Source organism: Mesoplodon bidens (assembly GCF_964165515.1).
Source record: "Mesoplodon bidens genome assembly, chromosome: 2".
Taxonomy (NCBI): Eukaryota; Metazoa; Chordata; class Mammalia; order Artiodactyla; family Ziphiidae; genus Mesoplodon; species Mesoplodon bidens.
In genome coordinates this window covers 169,935,800-169,962,155 of record NC_138177.1, presented here as the reverse complement: position 1 = coordinate 169,962,155, position 26,356 = coordinate 169,935,800, and the positions used below count along the sequence as shown (strand labels likewise).

The 26,356-nt window shown below is 41.1% G+C and overlaps 1 protein-coding gene across 3 annotated transcripts in view; it reads left to right on the top strand.

Annotated features, from left to right (window-relative positions):
* Positions 1-3,768: 3,768 nt before the first annotated feature.
* The window catches only part of CDC42 (cell division cycle 42), a 46,084-nt gene continuing 23,496 nt past the window's right edge, over positions 3,769-26,356 (top strand). Inside the window, exon 1 of one of the 3 annotated variants that reach the window (XM_081224784.1) lies at positions 3,769-3,869. The gene's annotated coding sequence lies outside the window, so the exon portion shown is untranslated. Of the gene's footprint in view, positions 3,870-4,802; positions 4,827-26,356 lie in introns of those variants that run through there. The other 2 variants (XM_081224782.1, XM_081224783.1) reach the window with 2 other exon arrangements.

Sequence of the window (26,356 nt, the reverse complement as noted above, 5' to 3'; positions counted from 1 at the left end):
GCCGAGATCTAGGCTAGTCCTTGAAAAAAAGGAGTTTGGCAAACAGAGAAGGGAACCACTGAATCTGCAGAGTCACAGAGGTGGGAAGGGACACAAGGACAGTGTTGGCAAAAGGTACAGTTCGCGGTGGAAAGGAGAGTGGGACTTGACAGGTAGTTTGGATGATCAGGAAAGCTGTTCTTGGCAAGGGGAACAGCATGAGCAGGGGCACAGAGACCAGAAATCATGGTACCTGCATGCACAATACTAAGTAATTTAGTCTAGCTTCAGCATAAGGTGTGTTATGGAAGTTGTGATGATTTATTTTATTTTATTATTTTTTTAAAATTATTTTCTTTAAAAAAAATTTTTGGCTGCGTGTGTCTTTGTTGCTGCTTCCAGGCTTTCTCTAGTTGTGGCGAGCAGGGGCTACTCTTTGCTGCCATGCGCGGGCTTCTCATTGTAATGGCTTCTCTTGTTGCGGAGCACGGGCCCTAGGTGTGCGGGCTTCAGTAGTTGCAGCACATGGGCTCAGTAGTTGTGGCATGCATGCTCTAGGGTGCGTGGGCTTTAGTAGTTGTGGAGCGCGGGCTGAGTAGTTGTGGCCCACGGGCTCTGGAGCACAGGCTCAGTAGCTGCGGCACACAGGCTTAGTTGCTCCGCAGCACGTGGGATCTTCCCAGACCAGGGATCGAACCTGTGTCCCTTGCATTGGCAGGTGGATTCTTTCACCGCTGCTCTACCAGGGAAGTCCTGTGATGGTTAATTTTATATATCGACTTGACTGGGCCATGGGGTGCTGAGATATTTGGTCAAACATTATTTTGGATGTGTCTGGATGATATTAATATCTGAGTAGAGAAGATTGCACTCCCTAATGTGGTGGGCCTCGTCCAATCAGTTGAAGGCCTAAATAGAACAAAAAGCTGACCCACCCTTGAGTAAGGAAGAATTTTTCCTGGCTTTGGACTCAAACTGAAACATTGATTTTTCCTGGGTCTTAAGCCTGCTGGCCACTGGACTGCAACTGAAACATTGGCTCTTCTGGTTCTTAGGCTGTCGGACTTGGACTGGAACTATACCAGTTCCTGGGTCTCCAGCTTGCCAACTCACCCTGAAGATCTTGGGACTTATCAGCTTCCATAATTGTGTGATAAATTGTGTATAATAAATCTCTTCAGGTAGATAAATAGATATCTAAGGGGAAATATAGATAAATACTATAGATGTAGGTAGATGTAGATCTCTGTCTATCTATTTATCTATCTATCTATCTAATCTCCTATTGGTTCTGTTTCTCTGGAGAACTCTGACTAATACAGAAGGGAAAGGGAAATAACTTTGAAAAGACAAGTTGGTGCCAGATCATGGAGGACATAGAATACCTGGCTAAAGGGCTTTGAATTTTATTTTGAAGGCAAAGGAGAAAACATGGTTTCCTGAACTGGGAAGTGACCTAATAAGAATTGAGATCCAGGGAATTCCCTGGCAGTCCAGTGGTTAGGACTTTGGGCTTCCACTGCAGGCAGTAGAGGGAATTTATCGGCTAATATGACTGAAAATTGAAGCAAGACTGGATCTAAGGGCTCAAACAATGCTCCTAGGACTTGGTTTCACTGTCCTATCTCTCAGCTCTGTTTTGCCCTCCATCCTGGACTCATTCTCAGGTAGTCTCTCGCCTTACAGTGGGAAGATGGCTGCCAGCAGTGCCATGAGTACATCCTGCCCTCAGAAGATAGATTCATTCAACTGGACAGTGATGACCAAAGGCTCAGAATTGACCTAAGGCTCAGTGGTTCTCATTGTGTCATACGCCCATTGCTGAGATGCTGTGGCAAGAGAGTTCTCTAAAATGCTGATTGGCCAAGCATGGGTCACATGTCTATCCCTGCAGCTAGGGGTAGACATCTCCTATAGAGCCACAGGGATTGAGAACTGGGGGAAGGGTTGCCCCAGGAGAAGTGGAAGTGCTGTTACCAAAGGAAGAAGGAACAGACCCTGGGCTGGTAACCACAGGGGAAGGAGGCCTGGAGACCCACAGGCTGCGCCTTCTGCCAGTATGAAGCAGCTGCAGCCAGTGGTGCTGTGGGGAAGGGGCGCTAGGAGGTGGGGGTCCGGGCTGGCAGCAGGGGAAGGTGTAGACTGGGGTCAAATAGTAACGCTATTGCCTTGGGGGCTGTGAAAATGTTGGGGAGGGTCCTTCCGACAAAAACCTGACAACATGATAGACAAAGTGCTAAGTGAGTCCTTGTCTTCAGAATAAAGGCAGGAAAAGCCAAGTGGGTTGGGTGACACCTCACGAGATATTGCTGCTGATGGAAAGGGCAGACACTGTCTGGGGACACTGATGGAATTGTGAGATGGGATGGAGGAAAGGTCACTGCCAACTGGTCTTGCAGGGGGAGAAAACAACCAGTTTTCCCTCAAGTTTAAGAAATTAAGCTCATGCATTTTTACAAGAGTCAAAAATTTACAGTAGCCAAAAATAACCTAAATTCCAACAGTAGGAGATTGATTGAATAAACATTGTAATGCCCAAATAGTAGAATGCAGCCTTTAAAAATGATGCTTTATTTGACGTGGAAAGATGCTCTCAATGTAGTTTTGAGAGAGAAATGCAGAGTACAATCCGTCTTTGTGCAACAAATGTGTATACATGTATCTACATCTATGAATATGTGGAAAGGTGTACACCAAAATGTTAATAGTTGGCATCACTAGGGGTAGTACTACAGCTGAAGCTTATCTTCTGATTTCTTTGCAATACACCTGCTAGGTAGTATGTAGGTAAACTAGAGCCAGCCTCTTGGGTTCAAGACCTAGCTCTGCTACTGCCTGGCTCGGTGACATTGGGTAAGTCCCTTAACACCTTCATGCATCAATAAGTGGGGGTAATAGTTCTTAACTTATAGGGTGGTTATGAATTTTACATTACCCACTATTACATGCAAACCTGTTAGCACCATACCTATAGTAAACACTCAAAAAATGTAGCTATTCTTCTTGTGTAATTAAAAAGTCCAAAAGACTTTTAACTATATTGGAAATAGGTGTTTTTCTTGGCCAACTAACTGTGGTAGTCATCAATAAACGAACTATTATTAAGATAAGCTATTTCCCTCTAACACTGGGAAACATCTGAGAAAAGACAGAGAAGGTTCCTATTCTCCTGAAGTTTGCACACTAGCCGGAAAGACACATGATAAACAGGTGCTGTGTGGATAGGATGATCAGGAAGGCAGTGACATTTGAAGGCTGAAAGCCAAAGGAAGGGCTGAAGAGGAGGAAGCCAGGAGAAACGGTGAGTGCGAGGCCTTCCGGTGGGGAGGAAGTCTCTAAACCAAAAGACGACCTATATGGTTGGAGCGAGGGACAGTGGGTTGTTGGCAGAGATGAGAAGCTAGCCCTCAGCTCTCACGCCAAGGCGCAGTTATTACAGGCCTGGGGAGTCAGGAGGCCGTCCACTTGTAGTGTGATCTCGGGCAAGTCACTGCCCCTGTTTGAGTAGCCACTGTCTTCTCTGCAAAATCGGGATGATAAAACTTCGTAAGGTTGCAAGGATCAAATGACATGTTAGTGGAAGCGCTTCGCAAACGACAGTTTATAGCATTATTACAAATTCAGCGGAACCACTGGAGAGTTACGGACACCAGCCACCAACTAGCAAGCGGCGCTGGCTGGCGCGTGCGCGTTAGGCGGCCAGAACCCGGGCAGGGGAGGAGTTCAGGCCCCGCCCGGAACCGCTCTGCCTCTTTTCGCCTCCCGGTCCCTCCCTTTTCCGCGGGCACCCAACCGTGCGTGTCTTGCGTGCTGACGTCAGGCGCGTGCCCCTGTCCGGCAGCCGAGGAGACCCCGCGCACTGCTGCCAACGCCCCGGCGGAGGAGCTGAGGTGAGTGCGGGGCCCGAGGCTCCCCGCGGGAGCGGCCTCCCCACAGTCCGGTCCCCGCCGCGCCGCCCACGGCCTCTCGCCGTCCGGGGGGGACACCCCATCTCTGGGATCCCTGGAAGCCTGGGGTTGTGGGGCGCGCGCGGTGGGGGCGGGGTGCCGGGCGAGCGCGGCGCCGTCCGGGCGAGCGCGGGTCCGGGTTCTGTCGGGGGACGGAGCGGAGGGGGTCGCGGGGGGCAAGGCTTGGGGGGCACAGGTCAGGCAAGAGGTGTTTGGCCGGGACGCCGGAGCAGGGCCGAGGGCGCGGCCCGGGCCGGGCTGTCACCTGGCAGCGGCGGAAGGAAAGGGTCACACCCATCCCCACCACCCTGCTCCCCTCCCCCCGGCGCCGCGGACCCCTAGGGCGGGCGGCGGTCCGGGGCGCCATGAACTGGCGGGCGCCTGGGGTGCGCGGGGTGGCGGTGACTCGGACTTCCAGGCCGGGTCTGCCCCCCGCGCCCCGGCTTCGACTTCCTGCTTCGCCGGGCGCCGCCGCGGACATTTTGCGGCGAGCGGGGGGAGGGGAGCGGACTGCGAGCGCGGCGGGGAAGTGGCGGCCGGGCAGCGCGCGGCTCGCTGACGGCCCGGGGCTTTGCTTGCCGCGCGCCTCCCTCAGCGGTCCCGCAGCCCGACGCCTTGTCCCGCGGGGTGGGCCTGGTCACCGCTTCTCTGGTCTCCTTTATTCCTGCCTTAGGTCGAGTTCCTAATAGCATTTACATTTCCTTCTCCAACTCGCCATGCCTATTCAGCTGAAGCTTCCCTTTCAGGGAGTTACCTAACCACCTCCCGAAACTGTCGTTCTGCCGTTTGCCTAATTCCTCTCTTTAGGGGGAAATTTTCTTTGTTCGTTTTTTTTTTTGACCTCCCCTTTAAGTCCAAGAGAAATGCAGTGGGGAAGATTACGTCATCGCAATATAAGGGGTGAGAGTTTTTAACTCCTACAAGTCAGGGACTCACTAAATTAAGACAGCATTTTGTTGGCTCGGTTGGGTCACCCAGTGGCAGATCTGCCTGTTTCCCTGTTTCAGCGTATTCAGAGATAATCTTTTGAAATCCTGGCCGTCTCATATGCATCTAAAAGCCAGGAAGGTTTAAAATCTCAAGATGAGCTTGTGCCAGGAAGTAAAGAGTAAGACAACACTTGCGTAGGCAGTAACTTTAAAGATCCCTTTGAGTACTGGAATGAAGTTAATTTATTTGTGGAAGCATTTCTTTGGTTCAAAATGACATTCCCAGATTGTTTAAGTTCTCCCATATGACTTACTGATTCAGAGTATGTACCTAAGTCTACACTCGTGCATTTTTTGTGACAAGGGTGTGGTGAAAAGAGAATCAGTTCATTTTACACCTAATCTTTGCTTGCTAGTCACTTTAATTTTGTAATTAAAAACGGATTTGGTTTTTTTAACCAAAAAAACTTAAGTGAGTAACATTTTCGGACTTTGGGGATCACAGTATTTGTTCTCCAGAATGTTAGGTACATCCAGGGTACTGTAGCACAGAAAAATGTTAGCATTGTAAAACAAATGAGATCCAACTGTGTAATGCATTGTTATAAGGATAGTTCATGTTGAAACAAGTATTTTCTTATTGTTTCTCCTTATTTGTATAGAGAGAACAGATTGCTTGTTAAGAAACACTTAAAAGAAGTGGTAGGTTTAAATCAGCTTTCTGTAATGTGTAGGTGTTGGTAGACAAGACCCAGAAGGTGCCACAGCCTCTTAAAATTTTTGCACGTAATAACTGACACCTGTGCTCAGTTGAACTTAATTTTTTGGCAGTCTGAGGCAGGTGTTACAGCCTAGGGTAGTCAGGGGCTAAAATCAAATATTGGTGAGATTCTTTTAAAGTCCACCAAGCCCAAATCTTGACTCTTTTGTAAATTCAAGATTTGTTTTCTTTTATTCGGATACTTTTTCCGCTTATAATTTTGTGGTATATTATAGAAGCATTTCCAGTTATTTTAAAAATGGTTACACTAATAAAATGTTTTGATCCAAGAAGTGTTGCATTTGGAAAACTTTGAAGTACAATTTATTGTGCTGCCTGTCTGGGAGTATTACTTATAGCCATTCTTGGAAGTAAAAGTCAAATTGTACTTCATTTGTAGATATATTTTAAATACATTTATCATTTTAGGGTCTTTTTTGAGAGGACAAAGAATGCTTAATGAGGAGCACTTCAGGCTACAGAGCTTCCTCTGCTGGGGAAGGAGGGGTTAATATTTTGTTAACCTGTGTCCCGTAAATAGATCTGTATATTCTCCTATATTAAAGGGCTTCATTCTAGGCTTTCAATATTCAGTATTCTCTTCCAAGTCTATTAGTTTCTCCCAGTAGAATGTAAGTCTATGAAGGCAGGGCTTTTGACCTGGTATGGTCACCCCTGTATCCCTGGCACCTAGAATAGTGCCAGACTCATGATGTGTCTCAAGAAATGTTTGTCAAATGAATGAATGTGATGTCTGAGGGTTAATATTTTCACTTTCTGCATATTCTGTAGGCCTGTGTACTGTGTTTCCTGGGACCTCTTTTGTGCTTGGTCAGCCATATTCATATTTGGGCTCATTGAAGTGATGATTTCCTCATCTACTTTTGTTTGACCGTATCCATCTGTTTAGTCCTATATCTTCTGCAGCTGTACTGTCTGAACAGTTAACCATTGCTTAGAAAATCTTTTCTGATGACCAGTTCTTATTCTCCTAAAAATTATTCAGACTTTAATGTTTATTGCCTTCCTGTATTTCTTTGTTTGAAATAGCAATTTAGTTTTTCCATTTCTTCCCCTCAACTCAACAGTATCAAATTCCTGGTCATGTTATGCTTTGTCCCTTACGTTTCTACTTTTAGTTACTCATCCCTTCAGTCCAAAATATTTTTGCTAAAGCAATTTTCATTACTTGTCATTTCAGCTATGTCTGCCACTGCTGCTATTATAAGTCCTGGATGTCAGAACTCTTCGTTACTAGTCGCCCCTGGGACATTGGTCTCAAACTGCTTATTCCATGAAGTGAAACCCCATTTTTGCCACCGAAGTGGTCTCCCATTAAAAAAAAATAATAAAAAAATTTTTTTTTCAACTATTTAGCTATCATGCTGAAGTCCAGAACAATTTCTAATATAGCAAAATGCTACATATTGTTAAGTCATGGTGTTCACCAAGCCTCAGTTGTCAGTCACCTGAAGAGAACCTCTGTTGCTCACTCTGTTCTTTAACACTTTTACACTTTTAACACTTGCATCATTTTCTCTTAAGAGTAAGCCATTTGGATTTGCTTTTTTTTTTTTTTTTTTTTTGCGGTACGCGGGCCCCTCACTGTTGTGGCCTCTCCTGTTGCGGCCCACAGGCTCCGGACGCGCAGGCTCAGGGGCCATGGCTCACAGGCCCAGCCGCTCCGTGGCATGTGGGATCTTCCTGGACCGGGGCACGAACCCGTGTCCCCTGCATTGGCAGGTGGACTCTCAATCACTGCGCCACCTGGGAAGCCCTGGATTTGCTATTTTAATTCTGTTGTATGTTCTTGGGAGAGACACTGTTAGTATAGTGATTAAAAGTGTAGACTCTAGTACTAGACTGCTTGGATTTAAATCCTGGCTCTGGCATTTATTAGTTACATGCAATCTGAGTAAAGTCTTTGTCACTCAGTTTACCTTCTGTAGAATAGGTCTGGCAATAGTTTCTACCTCACAGTGTTAGGAGAATCAGTTAACCTAAGTGAAGTACTTAAGACATTTCAGTGGCATATAGTAAGTACTCTGTAGGTGTTTGCCCTTGTTATTATTACAACCTCTCTTAATGCCCCCACCTTTCAGAAGTTATCTGCGTTTTTCTCAAACATCAACAGTTTAATAACCATCCCCCCCAGATTAATCTCATGAAACCATAGAAATTAAATGAGGTGAGGATTGTTGTCTGCTTTAAATTTTTATCCATTATGTTAACCAGTGTCATGGAAGTAGGGGTGTAAGTTCTCAAGTATGCAGTATATAGTCTGTGGACCAGAAGCATAAGCATCAGCTTGGAGCTCCTTAGAAATATCAGGCTCCATCCCAGTCCTACTGAATCAGAATCTGAATTTTAACAAAATCCCCAAGTGATTTTTGTGCACATTGATGTTTGAAGCACCCTCTTTAAGACTGCTGGATTTCACAAAAAGTGTTGAGTGCTTTATTTTTGTTTTTCCCCCTACTTAAGTATAACCTGGTCTCTTTCAGGCAGCGTATCAGAATTTATTGCAAGGATTGTAATCAGGAAGTGAATGTGAAACCTATTTGGCTTTTAAAGGAATGAATTATAGTTTCTTGCCTGTTGTGTAGAGTCGCCTCATGTCTGTGCTCATTATCAGGAATTAATGTGTTGTTTAGTTACTAAAGAGTCATTACCCACTTAATAATAACTAAATAATCTTAAATTCTAGTTTTAGAACTGCTTGAACTTGAGTTCAGTTACATGTTTGAACACAGTAACTTTTTATGGAAAACTAATTGTTACGAAGAGCATATGATTAGGATCGTTCACATAATTGTTGGTTATGTAAACAGGTGAAATACAAAGTTGGCATTTAGCTGATCAAATGTAAAAAATGTTTTCTGCTTTTTTTTTTTTTTTTTTTTTTTTACTAAAATAAACCATATCTCGGGCTTCCCTGGTGGCGCAGTGGTTGAGAGTCAGCCTGCCGATGCAGGGGACACGGGTTCGTGCCCCGGTCCAGGAGGATCCCACATGCTGCGGAGCGGCTGGGTCCGTGAGCCATGGCTGCTGAGCCTGCGCGTCCGGAGCCTGTGCTCCGCAACGGGAGAGGCCACAGCAGTGAGAGGCCCACACACCGCAAAAAAAACAAAACAAAACCATATCTCCAATCTCAAGGGAAAATTTTTTTTTTTAATTTATTTACTTATTTATTTATTTTTGGCTGTGTTGGGTCTTCGTTGCTGCACACGGGCTTTCTCTAGTTGCAGCAAGAGGGGGCTACTCTTCATTGTGGTGCACGGGCTTCTCACTGTGGTTGCTTCTCTTGTTGTGGAGCATGGGCTCTAGGCCTGTGGGCTTCAGTAGTTGCGGCACAAGGGCTCAGTAGTTGTGGCTCGTGGGCTCTAGAGCACAGGCTCAGTAGTTGTGGCTCACGGGCCTAGCTGCTCCGCGGCATGTGGGATCTTCCCGGACCAGGGCACGAACCCGTGTCCCCTGCATCAGCATGCGGACTCTCAACCACTGTGCCACCAGGGAAGCCCAGGCAGGCGGATTCTTAACCACTGTACCACCAGGGAAGTCCCAAGGGAAAATGTTAATAACTAAAATCTAGTCTTAATATAGCCACCATCCTGAAAAAATTATTGTTATTTCTAACGGACTTGATTGAATTTTTCTTTAATTTTTCTTTTTTCTTACACTATTTGATGTAGCAGTGTATGCTCTAGAGCAGTGTTTCCTAACCCTTTTCAAATCAAGGGAGACAGAAAAATATTGTATGCGACACTGGAGTAAATGGATAAGACTATTCTTGGCTTGCTAGAGGTGTTGCAGCCCCAGGGGATCAGTGTCTCAGGCACACCTGTGTCCATTCTCTGTGTCCGAAATGGCAATATGAAGTTGTCTACTGTTGGTTATTAAGCCACAGCCATTGTTTTCAGCTAAAAAGATGATCACTTTTTGTTACTCCTTGTGTAAACAGAAGAGATTGAGAATAACAGATCAAATGAAACTAGAGGGAGAAATGGAGGTGGAATGAAAGAATACCATGTTAATTAGTGTTAAAGAGTATGAGATGATAATTTTTGTAGAAGAAATCATAAGATTTCAGGTACAATCCATTTGCTTTGTTGGTAGGCAATTTAAGGATATTTGTAATTTTTTTTTTTGGTTTGCTTTTAAATCTGTTTAAAAGCAGGTGAAGAGGAGTAGGAAGTGAAAGAATAAAGTTTCTTAACAAAGAATCATTGTTATGTGTGGATTCAAGGATTTTCATTCCTAATACAACTTCACTATAGTTACTAGTATTTGTTTCACCAGCTGAATGGTGTTTGAGAGGAGCTCAATTTTAGAATCTTCTGAAGTGGGATTAAACCATCTATATCACTTATTACTTTGCCAGAAAACTATATTTTCATTGTGAAGTTTAAGATTAACAGTAAGATTTAAAAATAAACTTAGATTTTAAAATGTAAATTTTCATTTATCAGATAACTAGGAACGAGTGGATAGTTCCTGTGAATATTTGAGTGCTGGGGTTTAAATCAATATCTAATACCTTCATTTGTTTCAGAAAGTGTACAAATAGTATACATACAACAAAATATAAGCTATGAAAATGTTTGAATTATTTTAGGTCATATGATTTATTTGTTCATAAGGCCAAAGGGAATGTTAGTTCATCCTAAGAGTTTATAATAATCAGTGGAGATGGGGTTAAGGGATAATTTAAATTTTAAGAATAATGCCGGTATTGTTTCTCTGGTGTGTTTCAGAATACCTGGAAGAGATTTCCATGGGGGTAGGTATCAAATAAATTGGAAACCCTACTTATTATATCCCCATCTTGGAAATTCATGATCTGTGTAAGTTTATTAAAGGTTCATAGAAGTTAGATCGTTAGAGAATCTGTTTAATTCAGTTTTTTTTTTTTTTTTTTTTTGGCTGCACCATGCGGCGTATGAGATCTTCCGTGACCAGGGATGGAATCTGCACCCCCTGCGTGGGAGTGCGGAGTCTTAACCCACTGGACTGCCAGGGAAGTCCTAATTCAGTGTTTCTTAAACTTGTTTGATGACAGCCCTGCCTCCCCCACCCATGGAACACCCTGTAAAGCTTTGAGAAAGTGGACTGGGAGATGCTGGTGTCTCGTGGCTTGTTAATCTCTATTAGGTTCAGGGGCTGTTGGTGTGGCTTTGTTATGGGTAGAAAATGGGAAAAATTTTCTCAAGTTAATGAGGCACGTGAAAGGTAAAGACTTCAGCAGAGGCCATAGATTATCTATTCTTGCTGTGGCCTAAACCCCACTCAAGAGCTATTGTAAAGAAATTGCTAATATTTAGTTCCTTGGGATGGAATTTAGCATTTTACATATAAAACCCATCTTTGGGGTGTCTTTGGGGGAGTAACTCCATCTCAACTTAAAAATGGGGCAAGGTATTGGAAGGGAAAAGCAGACCATTATTAGGGACTAGGGAAGTGATTGTCCAGTGGCTACAAAGGAAATTTCTGAAATGGAGTCACTGTCTCCAGTTTCCTTTGTTCTTGGATCAGTGATCCTAGTTTAGGTATTTATTGTTTTCCGGTATTCTGAAAAGCTTGCAGTAATTTCAAAGCCATTTTTTTAAAGCTCTGAAAGTCATATAATTTTAAACTATTTTATTTGCGATTCAAAGAATTTCTATGTTTAAAAAAATAATAATTGTTAATGTACACAAGAAGTTTTTTAGGAGTTTGTGGTAGTAATCTGTAAGTTTTTTGTATTTTATAATTTGACATATTTCCTTTTCTTTTTCTTGTCATACATACTGCCCAATCCAGTTCTCCCTCACAAGAACAAAAACCCACCCCAGATCCCATCTTTTAAATTAATTTTTTTTTCTGGTTGCATGTGTACATGGAAATGAAGATGTATTTGCCTTAAAACTTGTCCTTGGTTCTAGTTAAATCAGAGCCAGGAACAGAAAAATCATTTTACTTATTATTGGATAGTTATCTGAGAGAGGTGGGAGAGTGGGGAAAAGACATCATTTTGTGTATCAGGATTGGGGTTAAGGACTGAGGTTGGGCTGTCTTAGTTCTTTTTAAAAAATTATTGTTTTTTGGTAATTCAGTAATTTTTCTTCAGGAGCAAGATTAATTCATGTCTTGGATGTGACACATATGTTGAAGATACAAAAGTTTGTTTTCTGTTGGCACGTTCTTTACCTCTGCTACTTTCAGTTGGAGAAATTGGTATCATTTCTGCTCTTATAAAAAAATCTGTCTCTTGCACTCTGCCTCTCTTTTTTTTAAATATGAAGATGAGATGATTCTTTACAAATATTAAAACACTCTAAAAAAAGAAACCTAAGACATAGAAGCAGCTTTTAAAATAGAACTAATCAATGGCAAAGATTTTTTGAAGATGCAGATTCTGGAGATAACTTTTTGGCAATTATGTGATTCCTTAAATTCATTATACACTATTTTAATTGATTTAAATCTGAGTGAATTGTTCCAAAATTAGAAGCATGTTTTAATTATAAAATGACAATGTAAGATTGGTTACATTAACTATGTCACTCTGATACAGTTGCAAACACAATGTGATACACATACTTTGTGGGGATCCTGCTTCTTCTAGGAAAGTATCGTTTTTTTGCTAGTTTAAAAATTGGTAGGGCTTCCCTGGTGGCGCAGTGGTTGGGAGTCCGCCTGCCGATGCAGGGGATACGGGTTCCTGCCCCGGTCTGGGAGGATCCCATATACCGCGGAGCTGGGCCCGTGAGCCGTGGCCGCTGGGCCTGCGCGTCCGGAGCCTGTGCTCTGCAACGGGAGAGGCCACAACAGTGAGAGGCCCGCATACCGGGAAAAAAAAAAAAAAAAAAATTGGTAGAGGGATTTCCCTTGTGGCCAAGTGGTTAAGACTCTGTGCTTCCACTACAAGGGGTGAGGGTTCAATCCCTGGTCAGGGAAGTAAGATCCTGCATGCCATGAGGCCCCCCCCAAAAAAGTCTGTAGAATTGTGCATTACTAGAACAGAATAGAGAATAGAGTTGCTAGAGATGATACAAGGTATTTATTCCCAAAAATGATGCTGGGTGGCTATTAAACACTTACTGTTAACTACTTTAGCTAATTCAGACTGTGAAAGTGACTTAAGCTTTAGGAATAGAATCCTTCTGTCTCAGAGGGTATTAAATTTTGTTTTGTTTATCCAGATAGTAATAGATGAGGGTTTAGGAGATTAGAGGACCCACTAACGGGTATATTCTGAGTCCAAAGAACAAGTTTTTTTGACTTGCTGCATCTCTAACCCATACTATTTTATTAATTTGTGAATTCAACAACCCTTTGTGTGCAAAGTCACTGTTCTAGGTATTGGGGATATAGCAGTGAATACAGTAGACCAAAACAGATCTCTGTCCCCTCATGAAATTGACATACTAGTGTGTGAGTTGGAGATAAGTGTTTGGCTAAAAATGAAGAAGGAGAGGCAGGGTACAGTGGAGTGCTTCTGGGTTTGTAGAACTTGGGTTGCAATTTAAAATAAGGTAGAGGAGTTCTCAACTGCAGAATGACATTTGAGCAAAGATCTGTAGGGGATGTGACTGAATGAGTCATCCAGGGAAGAGCATTCTGGATAGAGGAAATTACTGTAGTCACTCTTAATCAGTGACAGATACTGTTTTGCTTAATTTTATATGAAGTCTTTAAAAATAGACATTAAACAAATGTATTCCATGATACATCTGGAATATCATTATAGGAACTTAGCTTCTCAAAATACGGTGTATGTATATAATTTCCATAGAAACAGTTGATAATCAGGGTAGAAGTTTGTGCTTTGATGGTGTTGTCTTTGGTTGCAAAGTGTGCTTTAAAAGGCAGATTTGTTGCCAATACATATTGGTTGTTTTTCAGTCTTTGCAACTCTTATCTTTGTTGTTTTTGTTTCTCTTGATCTCTTTTAGTGAATAGAACTATACTGTTACTCACTGCTATGCAGCCTGCAGTCATGCCAGCTGTACTGCATTGACATAGAATTTAGTGCAAATGTTATAGCATCTCTGATTCTTTGTCAAATTATTTCTTCAAGCACACAGTTGAAAGCTTCTGTAGAAGTTCACCCTGTTAACAGATTTTACATCAAAATTGGTAGACTGCTTTGATTCAGAATCTTGGTAATCTGGTTTAAAAATGGCTTGTAGTTTGTAAACTAGATTGTATGATGATCTGAATGTAGGTACATCTGCCTCATTAGATGTAACAAAGTCTAAATGATCATGGTTAGTTTTGTAGTTGGCATCTCACCTGGTAACCTGTTCAAAGAAAGGTTCTCAGTTTGTCACTCATTTTACTGTGTGTGTGTTGTCTAGGTAATATAGTAACTTTTTTTTTTTTCTGCAAATGTATGCTTGTATGTGGGATTTCTCATACAGACTGGCACGTGATTTCATCCTTGATAGACTTAGGACCAAATTATTGTGTTCTGATTCTGGAAAGGCTATTCTTTTGCATGTTTTCTCACAAGAGTGCTTTAAGAACATAACAGCTTGACCCTAAGATTTCTTTTTCCAACTTCTCCATTTATCTGTGGTACAAACCTATCCTGTAATTTCCCAAACTAAAAAAAAACTTCCTTCTTATTTTACTACCTTCTTAAACAAACCCATCCTCCACCCCCAAACTGGTCAACTGTTTCTTCTCTACTGCCATGCAATTACTACGCTAGTGCAGGTCCTTCATGTAAATCTTGGATTATTAAAGTAGTTTCTTAGCTGAGTTCCTGTACTTTATCTGGTTACCTTTGGCAGTTCATCGGAATACAGGTACAAGATTGATATTCCTAAAAAAAACTTGTTCATGGATCAGAAAGAAATGGTAGCCTCCTGTTCCCCACCCACGTTAAATGAAAGTTCCTCTGCTTAGCTAGCTTTCAGTCTGTATGACTTGAACTCATCCTGTGTGTGCATGTGTGTCTGTGTTTCTTTCACTTGGCAGGCTAGCACTACTTGTGCCCTTTCTCCTGGTATTCTATCTAACTGGAGATTTATTCTCGTTCTTCTAGACCACCCCCATATTTTATTAATTACTCTTGAAAATCTGTGGAACTTGTAGTTTATAGTGTAATTCTGTAGCAGACTACTACAATTGTGTTAATCTCTTCTGCTTATAGCCAGTAAAATATACAAGGTGATGTATGTCAAGCTATCTAGCATAGTGTTTGGCAGAGAGTAGGCATTCAGTAAATTAGTAAAATGTTTTGAAGACAGGGTTTCTGCCTTATCCAATGTAGTGCTATAATAGGTACTTAAATATTTTGCTGACTTTTATAGCACATAGGGTTGTTTCTTGGAAGAACAGAGGTCTGTTGTAACGTGTTTTAGATTCTAACTTGTGCCCTGACGCAGTGAAGATTGAATAAGATGCGTTACACACTTGTTTCTTGTTCTTTAACTGATACACACACACTCCAGCACAGCTGTTAACTCTTCTTGGGTTTGTTTTTTTACATTGTTTACTATGTTGGTAGTCTTCACAACTATTTTTAATACGTATAGCATTTCATCCTCTGGTGTATTGTTACTTAATCATTTTTTTCTGTTGTTATGGCATTTCATTGTTTCTTGATAAAGTATTTTCTTCATTTTGGATAAATTATCTGAAGTGGAATTATTTTTTTCAAAAATGGGAATAAAAATGTTTTAATTGTTGAAATACATTGGTAAATTGAGTGATTTACATTGCAGTACTAAGTGGATAAAATGGAATTATTGAGACAAATGATTGAATGTTTTTATGGCTCTTAGAATACAATACAGTGCAGGGCATTAAAAAAAAATGCTTACGCTCATGAAATAGATGAGAGATTTTGGTGAGTTTAGAACTTGATAACTTTTAGACCAGGTTTGCTTGTGGTGTTTTTCTTAATTGTTGAATGTGTTTTGGAGATCTTTTCATTTTAATTAATAGTTTTGTTTTTAAAATTAAAGAAAATATTACATGCATATGGTGAGAACTTCAGTACAAAAGAGAATATGATGAAAAATAAGTCTACCCATCCCATCCCAGACACACCCTTATGCTCCTCCCAGAAGCAGTCACTTTTGTCTAGCAGATGTGTTTTTGTCTCTGCACCTGTAAGTGTCTTTGTACATAGTCTCTGCACCTGTAAGTATATGTGTATCTCCTCTCCATAAAAAAATTCACATACATAAATCGGCATGTTATACACAACTCTTCTGCACTTTGCTTTTTAAAAATATATCTTGAAGATCTTGCACATTGGCTCTGTATTGGCACTGTTTGCTAGGGCTACTCTAACAAAGTACCATAGCCTGGGTGATTTAAACAACAGAAATTTATTTCCTTACAGTTCTAAAAGCTGGAAGTTTAAAATCAAGGTGTTGGCAGGGTTAGTTTCTTCTGAGGGCCTCTCTCCTTGGTTTATAGATGGTGGACTTTTAGTGTATTCACTTGGTCTTCCCTCTTTGTCTGTGTCCTAATTTCCTTATAAGGACACCAAGTTATATTAGATTAGGGCCCACCAATATGATCTCATTTTACCTTAATTACTTCTTTAAAAGCTCTATCTCTAAGTTATATTCTGAGTTACTGGTGTTTATCACTTCAACATATCAATTTGTAGCAGGGGGTGGGGGTGGGCACAGTTTAGTTCATAACAGGCACTGTAGCTTATTCTTTTTAAATAGTTGCATGATATTCCTTTGTATTATAACCTATTTTACCATTCCCCTGTTGGTGGACATGTCAGTAGTTCTGTCTTTTGCTCCTACAAGCAAGGCTCTGGTAAATATCCTTGTGTCTACCTCTTTGTGTACTTGGAGAAAGTCTTAGAAATGGAATTGCCAGATCAAAGAATGAATGTACATATTAAATTTTGGTAGGTACTGGCCTAAACATGGAAACCTTGTTTCTTATTGTTTCTGATAATTTTTGAAAGCAAAAATTTGCCTTGTATATTATGTCCTAATCTAAAACCACATTTTGTTTTCAGGGGTACATGATTGGCTTTCACTTTGCACTTGGACGGAGTATAAACACAACCCCCTACAGAAGATTGCTTATATAATCAGATTCTGAATTGACTGTTTATCTTGATCACTTCACAATGATTAAAAGAGCTTATATTTGAGTGTTAAGTGCTGTACAGAGGAGTAACTCAGTTAATTCTTACAACCTGTGATGGTAATACTATTTCTGGTTTACAAATGGAGAAACAGAGTGTTGGAAAGAGGTTAAGTAGCTTGGCCCAAGTCACACAAGAATGAGGATGTGAGATTAGGGCTACTTGAATTGAAAGATTTTGTGCTTGACTCCTACTCTATATTGTCTTCCTTTGGCATATTAGAGACTTGATAAATATTTGTTCTGTGATTGTTATTTTGTCTCTTCTTTAAGTGAAGGTGGGTTACAACCCTTTCTGTAACATTCCAAATCCTCTTGCTACAAATGTGACATTTAGTTTAAACTGTTATTTGAGATCAGATCCAGGGGATTTTAGAAAGGATTGATCAAGTTAGCAAATAACCCTGTCAAGTAGAAGCAAGGATTTTTCTTAGTTTCCTCTTATTTATAGTATTTAGATGCTTTCATTTAACAATAGTGGTTCTGATCTTTATCATAGGGCCTGGTGGTTTTTGCAAATTTTAATTGGGGATAAGAGTAAGGTGCCATATTAGGTGTTTACTCTGTGCCAGGTGATAATTAATAGTTTTATATACATTGCTTAGTTTCTCTCTGTAGCAGTTTTGTGAGTCAGATGTTATTGTAGAGAAAATTAAGGTATGGAAGTGAAGTAACTTGCTGGGATCACATACATTAAAAATTTTGATTTTTTCTTGCTCAGTACTATATTAAGTGCCTTGGGAAGGAGATGATAAAGTATAAGCCTAGTTTTTTCTCTGAGAGCTTAAAATCTTTTAGAATAAACACAAACTTATGTGAATAAAAACAACATGACTAAGTGCTCAGTTGTGTTTTACATTTGTTGAGAGAGTACCTACGGTGTCCAGTATTGATCTGTGTTCTGGGAATACATCAGAGTCCCTGCCTTCACAGAGATTTCCTTATTTTTTATCTGTCTTCCTTTACTGCAATATAACATAAACAAGATAATTATAGATTATGACCATACTGTAAAGGAAATAAACAGGGTAGTATGATGGAAGTAAGGGGGAAGGGGACTGGATAAGTAATCTGGATAGTGTGTTTAGGGGAGAATTTTCTGAGGAGATGACGATTTGAGTTGAGATCTGAAGGATGAGAAGCCAACAGCGTTATGAGCAGGGGAAGGCATATTTGGCATGTATAAAGACCTGCAGGCAGGACAGGGCTCGGCATGTTTGAGGAATATAATGAGACTTGTGTGGCTAGAGCATGGAGAGTGTTGGGGATAGGAGTATGAAATATGAGATTTAAGAGCTAAGAAGGGCCTTGCTATGGAAGTTCAGAGAATTGGGCTTTTTAAAAAAAAAAAATTTATTTATTTATTTGGCTGCACTGGGTCTTAGCTGCGGCACGTGGGAGCTTTTAGTTGCGGCATGTGGGATCTATTTCCCTGACCAGGGATCGAACGTGGGCCCCCTGCATTGGGAATGTGGAGTCTTTTCCCCTGGACCACCAGGGAAATCCCCATTTGGGCAGTTTTTAATAGCTGGAATAGTTAGGGAAGGTGTTTCAGTTACGGTGGGATTTGAGGGTGGTAACTTAGGATAGAAATAGGATGGGTTTAAGGCTAGACATCCAAGGTTTGGAGAGATGATATGATGTGGATAAAGGCATAGACATTGAAATAAGCACCAAACCATATTGGATAATTTAAATAGTGTCAGACAGTTGGCAATTGATTAGGTGGGCCAAGTAAGACGCATATTTAGTTGTGCAATTTCAGTCCTATTCCCCAGGTTGTCAAGACCTCAGAGCTGTGGCAGATTGAGACTTGAGATCTGGGATGTGTGAAATGCTCTATCTTTCGTTATCTGGTCTTTTGCAGGAAACTGAGGGGAGGTTTGAGTGTGTTTTAAAATCTCCTTGCCCTTTCTCTCTCTCTCTCTTTTTTTTTTTTTTTGCGGTACGTGGTCCTCTCACTGTTGTGGCTTCTCCTGTTGCGGAGCACAGGCTCCGGACATGCAGGCTCAGTGGCCATGGCTCACGGGCCTAGCCGCTTCGCAGCATGTGGGATCTTCCCGGACCAGGGCACGAACCCGTGTCCCTTGCATCGGCAGGTGGACTCTCAACCACTGCGCCACCAGGGAAGCCCTTGCCCTTTCTTAAGAGAACAGAATTATGTTGCCCTTAATTAAGAGACCAGAATGGGAAAATTGCATATAAGGTGTCAGTATGAGTAATACTATTAAGGAAGAATATGGGCGGGGGGTGATGCTTATTTGGTTACTGTCTGTATATGCCACTTTGGATTGTTGCCCCAAGAGGACATGAGCTTTGTTCCAGGCAGAGGGGGATATGGCTATGTATAGGACAATGCTTGGCACTTACTAGGTGCCTAATAAAGGCTTGTTGACTGAATGAATAAATCTACGAGTCTTGAATATTTTGAGGGAAAATCTTATTGTAATATCCATTCTCTTCTAATCAGATACTTAGTACTCATACATTATTGCATACTCTTCAGTTTTTCCAAATTGTTTTGAAATATTACATTCAAAAGTTATATAGCTTATGTAGATATTTACTCATTGGACTAAAATTTTTTTTGGTCACAAAGACAATATAAAATGATTACTTTGGCTAGCGTCCCTTAGTTTTTGCCAATTTGAAGAAGGAAAACTCAGCATGGTAGTAAAAATAAGGACTCACGTTCTTATTGGATCAGACATTTCGGAATGAAGTCATTTTCAGAAATGAAGCTGACACAGCAAACTTCTAGCCCTGCTGAAAACATCTTTTACCACATAGAATCATAACCTTTCATTTTATACGTGCTACTGTCAGCACTTTTTTCCCTGACAGTTGCTTCATTTTTGTCATCTCAAGGGCCCATAGAACCTTAATTTGACACCCGCTTCTCTACTCTTTCATGTAGGTTGTGGTTTCATAGTATTTATCAGTTTCTTTCACAAGTGGCAGAAAATGGAAGAATTGAATAATTGCTTTAATGAGTGCCTAATGTTTGCCTTTCATCACTTTGCATATGTTAATGTATTTAATTGGCAGCTGGAGATATTAGGAATTTTGCAACCATTTTGTGGGAGAGAGATACATGAAGAATTTGAGATGTTTTTGCCCAAAGATACTTTCGTTTGATGAAACATCTGGAAAGTACATTTAGGGGAGGGGAGAAAAACCCAGTATCTTTCCCAAAAAGCAAAGGCTGCAGTAGTGTTATCACTTACATTCTGCCCAAGTTTACTTCCCTGATTTCTTTGACTATATTTTGGTGAAATATCTACCAATTTTGCATATATTTGCCAGTCTCACGTTAAAAAATCAACAAAAAATCAGCAACAGGGCTCTTGGACATGTACCATGGAGACTTTGTCCTTTAACTTTCTATAATGACTTAATTCTAGAGGTGAGTAAGTGGAATTTGGGGGGAAAATAAGCTTACAGCTATTTAAGGATAGGAGAGAACAAAATAAGGTTTTGTTTTTGAAAAGTTAAAAATTTTATTAGCCTTATTTAAAGCAAAATTAGTGAATACTTAATTTCTTATTTTTATTTTACCACCTTTTTACCACCACCTTTTTAAAAAGTTAGTATTTTTGGCTGCATTGGGTCTTCGTTGCTGTGCGCAGGCTTTCTCTAGTTGTGGTGAGCGGGGGCTACTCTTTGTGGTGGTGTGCGGGCTTCTCACTGTGGTGGCTTCTCTTGTTGCGGAGCATGGGCTCTAGGTGCTCAGGCTTCAGTAGTTGTGGCACATAGGCTCAGTAGCTGTGGCGCACGAGCTTAGTTGCTCCTCGGCATGTGGGATATTCCCGGACCAGGGATCAAACCTGTGTCTCACTGGCAGGAGGATCCACTGTGCCACCAGGGAAGTCCCTACCACCTTTCTTGATGATAGGATTCTGGCCTTCACTAATTTCTTCCTGTTAGAACAGACACCTAGAAGATGGAACATAAACAATTGAAACAGCCAGTCAGCTCCTAGGGAACATGTGCTGGCTTGAGTGAGGAGGACAAGGCGCAAAAAAATGTTAATTATTTCAGGAGGATTTTCTATAAAGGAAACTTCTGGGTAATGAATGAAATATTTGAGACCTGGTGTTCTCACCTAGCCTCTACTCTAACTAATAATTATTCTAAGAAACCATCTAATTGCTCTATTATTTACTTATACAACTTAAATTGACAACAAAATCATTATGTCTCACAAAGCTCAGTCAATTAAGTAAACAGTGTTGGGGATTTTATTTTACTCTCCTTACAAGCTAATATGTTAGCCTGATATTGTTTTATGGCTGCTGGCAGAAGACATGAGACTCTAGGGTCAAGAGACAAAGAATTTAATTAAGCCACAGCCAGCAGCAGGAGATGAGTGTGTTGTGTGCTGCTTCCCCTTATCCCTAAGACTTCCATGTGGGAGATGCAGTGGGTTTGTGTAATAGCTGAGGAACACCGAGCTTGGGGAACCTACTATTTAATAGCACGCAGAAGGCAACCCTGCTCTTTGTCCCAGAGGGAGACATTACTGTATCCTTCAAGGTTGTTTGCTGCAAACACAACCCTATGCCATGGCCTGGATAGAGTGGTAAGGGCCTTGGCATTCTTAGCATACCTAGCAAGATGGGTAGGACCACAAGAGACCTATGGGGGACTGTCTCTTCCAACACAGGGTTGTCTACTTTTTAATAATTGAAAGTTATTTTATAGAATTCCAATTTTAACTTACTTATTTTTCCAATTGGAATGCATACATTTATTATTCAAAACGGAGGCAAACTACTTGATTATATTAAGCTTCTTTTGGATTTTTATTAGGGCAAATAAGTTTGAACAGTAGTTGAATTGCTTTGACTTTTTTTTAAAATAAATAAATTTATTTATTTATTTATTTTTGGCTGCGTTTGGTCTTCGTTGCTGCGTGTGGGCGTTCTCTAGTTGTGGTGAGCGGGGGCTGCTCTTTGTTGCAGTGTGCGGGCTTCTCATTGCGGTGGCTTCTCTTGTTGGGGAGCACGGGCTCTAGGTGCGCGGGCTTCAGTAGTTGTGGCATGCGGGCTTCAGTAGTTGTGGCTCGCGGACTCTAGAGCACAGGTTCAGTAGTTGTGGTGTACGGGCTTTGTTGCTCCGCGGCATGTGGGATCTTCCCAGACCAGGGAGCGAAGCCTTGTCCCCTGCATTGGCAGGCGGAATGAATGCCAAAGTTTTCTAAGATTATTTCCTATTTACTGAGGACTCTGAAAACAAATTATGAAGTTCAAAAAGAACTGTCTTTATGTAGCTTGTTCTGTATTTGCCTGAATTCTGAAGAGTTGGGAAAGAATGTCAGGATACATGAGTATTAACTATCGGGCATAGGGGCAAGTCCTTTGCATTTAGACCAGAATATCTGCAAAATGATGGGATTTAGTTAGTTCATTAAGGGATATTCCAATTCTGAAAAAAAAATCTTATTCTTTATTTTATATTTATTTATTTATTTATTTATTTTGCGGTACTTGGGCCTCTCACTGCTGTGGCCTCTCCCGTTGTGGAGCACAGGCTCCACGCATAGGTTCAGCGGCCATGGCTCACGGGCCCAGCCGCTCTGTGGCATGTGGGACCTTCCTGGACCGGGGCACGAACCCGTGTCCCCTGCATCGGCCGGCGGACTCTCAACCACTGCGCCACCAGGGAAGCCCCTCTCATAAATTTTTTTGAAGCTAAATGTTTATTTCAAGGTTTAAAAACATTCTTCTTACAGTGTATTGCTTGTTTTGGGGGAGAAAGGTAACTATGGTGGAGGTGTAATGACAGCAAAAGGTTATATAAACCATATTCACTAAAGTGACTGGATTTGATAGGAGAGCCAAGTGGTGCCGATTTTATTTATTCTGTTTAATCCTTTAACCAGACCAGCTGTTTCATTGGATAGCTAAGGAAGGCTTGTTATTCAGGGTTGTTACTCTCTTGATTCTCCATATCTCTTTCCTGTATCCTAAGTATGAAAATGGATTACTTCAGGGGGAAATGTGTTTCAAATGAAAAGAGCATTACTTTGAGTGTATTTTGTGTTGGTGTGAATGTAGTGTCTTTTTCCGACATCACTTCTGTCAATTCCATTGTAACACTAACTCTCAGAGTTAGTGTAGACCCCACAGCTTAAGGGCTCAGCCCCACAAAACTGCCTCCATTTCAGGCACCAGCTGCAGATGGGGTACCCAGGCTATCCACCCTTCTGCCTGGCTGATGGCAAATTTGGGGTATGGGGTACGTGTCCTCCCTAGGCAGGCACTCTCCAGCACGATGTGTTGACTAACTTGGAAGCTCTCTAAATCTTCTTGTTCACCAGTTTTCACAGAGCTCAATCTCCAGTGCTGCCCTCCCTGTCCTCTCTTCCTGAGGTTGGCAGGTAGGGCTGAAAGTTCTAACGCTCTCATCACTTGGTCTTTCTGGTGAGCAGTCCTATCCCAAGGCTATCCAGAGGCCCCATCCTAAGTCATTATTAGGAAGGGGCTCATTATGAATGACAAAAGGTACTTCCACCATTTAGGGGAATTCCAAGGGTTTTAGGAGCTCTGTGACAGGAATCCTGGACAAAGACCAAACACTTACTTTCACCACAGTGAATACCAAAAATTGGATGGGGCTTTTATTCACACTGTTTACTGTTAATATTTGACATCTTTTTATAAGGGATATAATAGTCTGAGAATATACATTTTTTGCAAACAAGCTTATTAGCAAATACCTAACCCCCAAATCTTTTCATATGCTCTTTGTGCCTTGTGCCTAGAATGAACTGTGGGGCATGGGAAGATAGGACATCTGTAGCTGGGAGCGTTTTCCTTTCCCCACATACAAATCCTTTTCCTCAGGGATTGCATTGTTCGGTGGAGTTTAGTTGGCATCCAGCCAATAATAATAATGATACTAAGAGTTCCATAGCCTCTTTAAATCCAGAGCTCAAGAACCCCAGAAAACTAAAGGGGCTTTAGTTTTGAGATTCTCAAAGGGTAATTTGGACCTCCAAAGCATTTAAGAACGTAGGAGATAACGGTTTTGGTGTGGCTGTCAGGAGGAGTGATAGGTATTGGGAAGGAATGTGGAAGATCCACCTTATTTCACAATTTATCTTCTTTATGATTGGCAGAATCATTTTTTATGCCTTAAGTTGCTCAACACCAACCAATTCCAAGTTCTGGTAGAAATGAACTTCATTGTTAAAAAGAAATAGTGCTTAGTTATTGGTGCAGAATAACTTTTCTAGCCACTTTGGATAGCAGAATGGTACATTGGTACTACACAGCCTCTTTGCTGTTATAGTGATTTGACGTTGTTTAAATAGGAAGTTAACATAAGGATTTACAAATATGTCTGGCTTAGTTTCCTCCATGTTGTTGAAGCTGGCATTGTATATATTGCAAGAACAGTCTCTCCCCTGGCCCCCTACTCCCTCCCCGTCTGTGGGTCATCTGGTGACATTTCAGTACATGAAATTATTAATAATACATGTCAAATGCTTTGCAGAATAATCCTAATTAAATTGGAACTTGACTCTGAAATGAACACCTTTGTAGTGATAGCTCTAAATTTGACTACATTTGTAGTAAAGACAATGAGTACTATAAGAATGCCTTTACTCATTTAAGAGTAGGTGCAAACATTTACTAAGCATTTACCAGAGGCCAGGCACTGTTTTGAACTCCTTACATATATTATCTTATTCAGTCAACTTACCCTATGAGAAAAGTATTACTATTTTCATTTTTGAGATAAGGGAAAAGTGAGCAGTTATATAGCTTGCCTAAGGTCACATAGCTAGAGTGGTAGAGCCAGTCTGACTCCTGAACCAGTGCTCTTAACTGGGGATCCACAACCAGTTTCTGATAGATTGCTGAACTGTCAGTTGAGGAAGCATAAGAAATGGAAGATTTGTGGGTATATAGATAGAAAGGGGAAGAGTGAACTCTATCTTAAAAATTCTCTCTTCTCGCTTCCCTTCTCCCCAATAAGATTGAGTGGTTGTCTGCAGGGTGAAGAAATAGGAAATGAACTTAACCCCTGTTTCTTCTTCCTCTGCCTTCCTCTTCCCAGTCTGGCAACTGTCATAGGTATATACTTGCCACTCCATTTGTAGTGATCATATTTGTTTTGATTAATGTCACTTCTTAGGAGAAAGTAGCATAGTATAGAGTTTTGGAGCAGAGCCTTGACAGACTGTTTGGGTTTAAATTCCAGTTCTGCCATTTATGGGCTCAGTAATCTTGGTCTAGTTGCTTAACTTCGCTGAGCCCTACTTTTCTTACCTGTGAAATGGGGACAGTATAGTACATATCTCAGAGTTGAGAGGACAAAATGTATGAATATGTGTAATATGTTTAGAACAGTATGTGGCGTATAGTAAGTGCTATATAAGTATTGCCACTGGCACTATTATTTGAGAACACTTGGGTTGAACCAGTTTTAAAGCACCTCTGAAGTATCTTGGTTCGTGATCTCTCAGTATACAACATGAGTTTTTCATTACTAAATATGTAAAGTGCCTGGTTGATACAGATAATTCACAGTGATAATTTGGATTCTACTTTTTTTTTTTTTTTTTTTTTTTTTTTTGCGGCACGCGGGCCTCTCACTGTTGTGGCCTCTCCCATTGCGGAACACAGGCTCCGGACACGCAGGCCCAGCGGCCATGGTTCACGGGCCGAGCCGCTCTGCGGCATGTGGGATCTTCCTGGACCGGGGCACGAACCCATGTCCCCTGCATCGGCAGGCGGACTCTCAACCACTGTGCCACCAGGGAAGCCCTGGATTCTACTTTTAAGAAACTCACTTCTAGGTGACCTTAATGTCAGTAGTGTTTATCTTAGTTTAGATTCTTTTGTTACTGGTATTTTTAATCGTGTTATCGTATAGGGCAGTAGTTCTCAAACTTCACTGTGCATTAGAATTTCATAGGAAGTGTTGCGCTCTGATCTATTAGATTTGGGGTGAGGGCCCAGGAATCTGAATGGTTAACAAACTCATTTCAGGTAATTCTGACTCTGGTTGTCCGAAGTGATAGTTTTGGAATTGCTGATCTAGAGGCTGAATTCAAGCCTAACAGGAAAAAGAGATTATAAAAAATATTATCAATAACAATGTGAACATTAATAAACAGAAACCTCATTTAAGATGGAGTCAGGTGACCAGAAGGGGGAGCTCTCACACCCTACCACTAGACTTCAGTTGTAGACCTGAGAAGCACCTTTGTATCTCCAGTAGGGAGAAGGTAAAATAACTGGCTGTTTTATTGTTTTAGGTTAACAACTGTCAGATTTTCATTAGTTTGCATGTAGGCAGTGATAATTAATAAACTAAAAAAGCATTTAATTTGGTGTTTAAAGATAGTGATAGGGTCTATTCCAATACCTAAATTATATTGTTAACACCTGTTAAGTAGCTTGGTTTTAGGGACTGCTCTGTAAATACAGGGAAATGCAGGAAATACAGGAAAAAATAATATGGGAGTCTTCAAGTGAAGAAGGAATATTTGGGTGGATTTCTTGTTTTTTGTGTCATTAGCTAAATAGCAGCAAATATATTCAGTTCATTTTAGCCTATGTTTTTGGTGCACCTGCTTTGTGCAAAGTGTGAGAAGTTTTGATTAGGTAATAGTC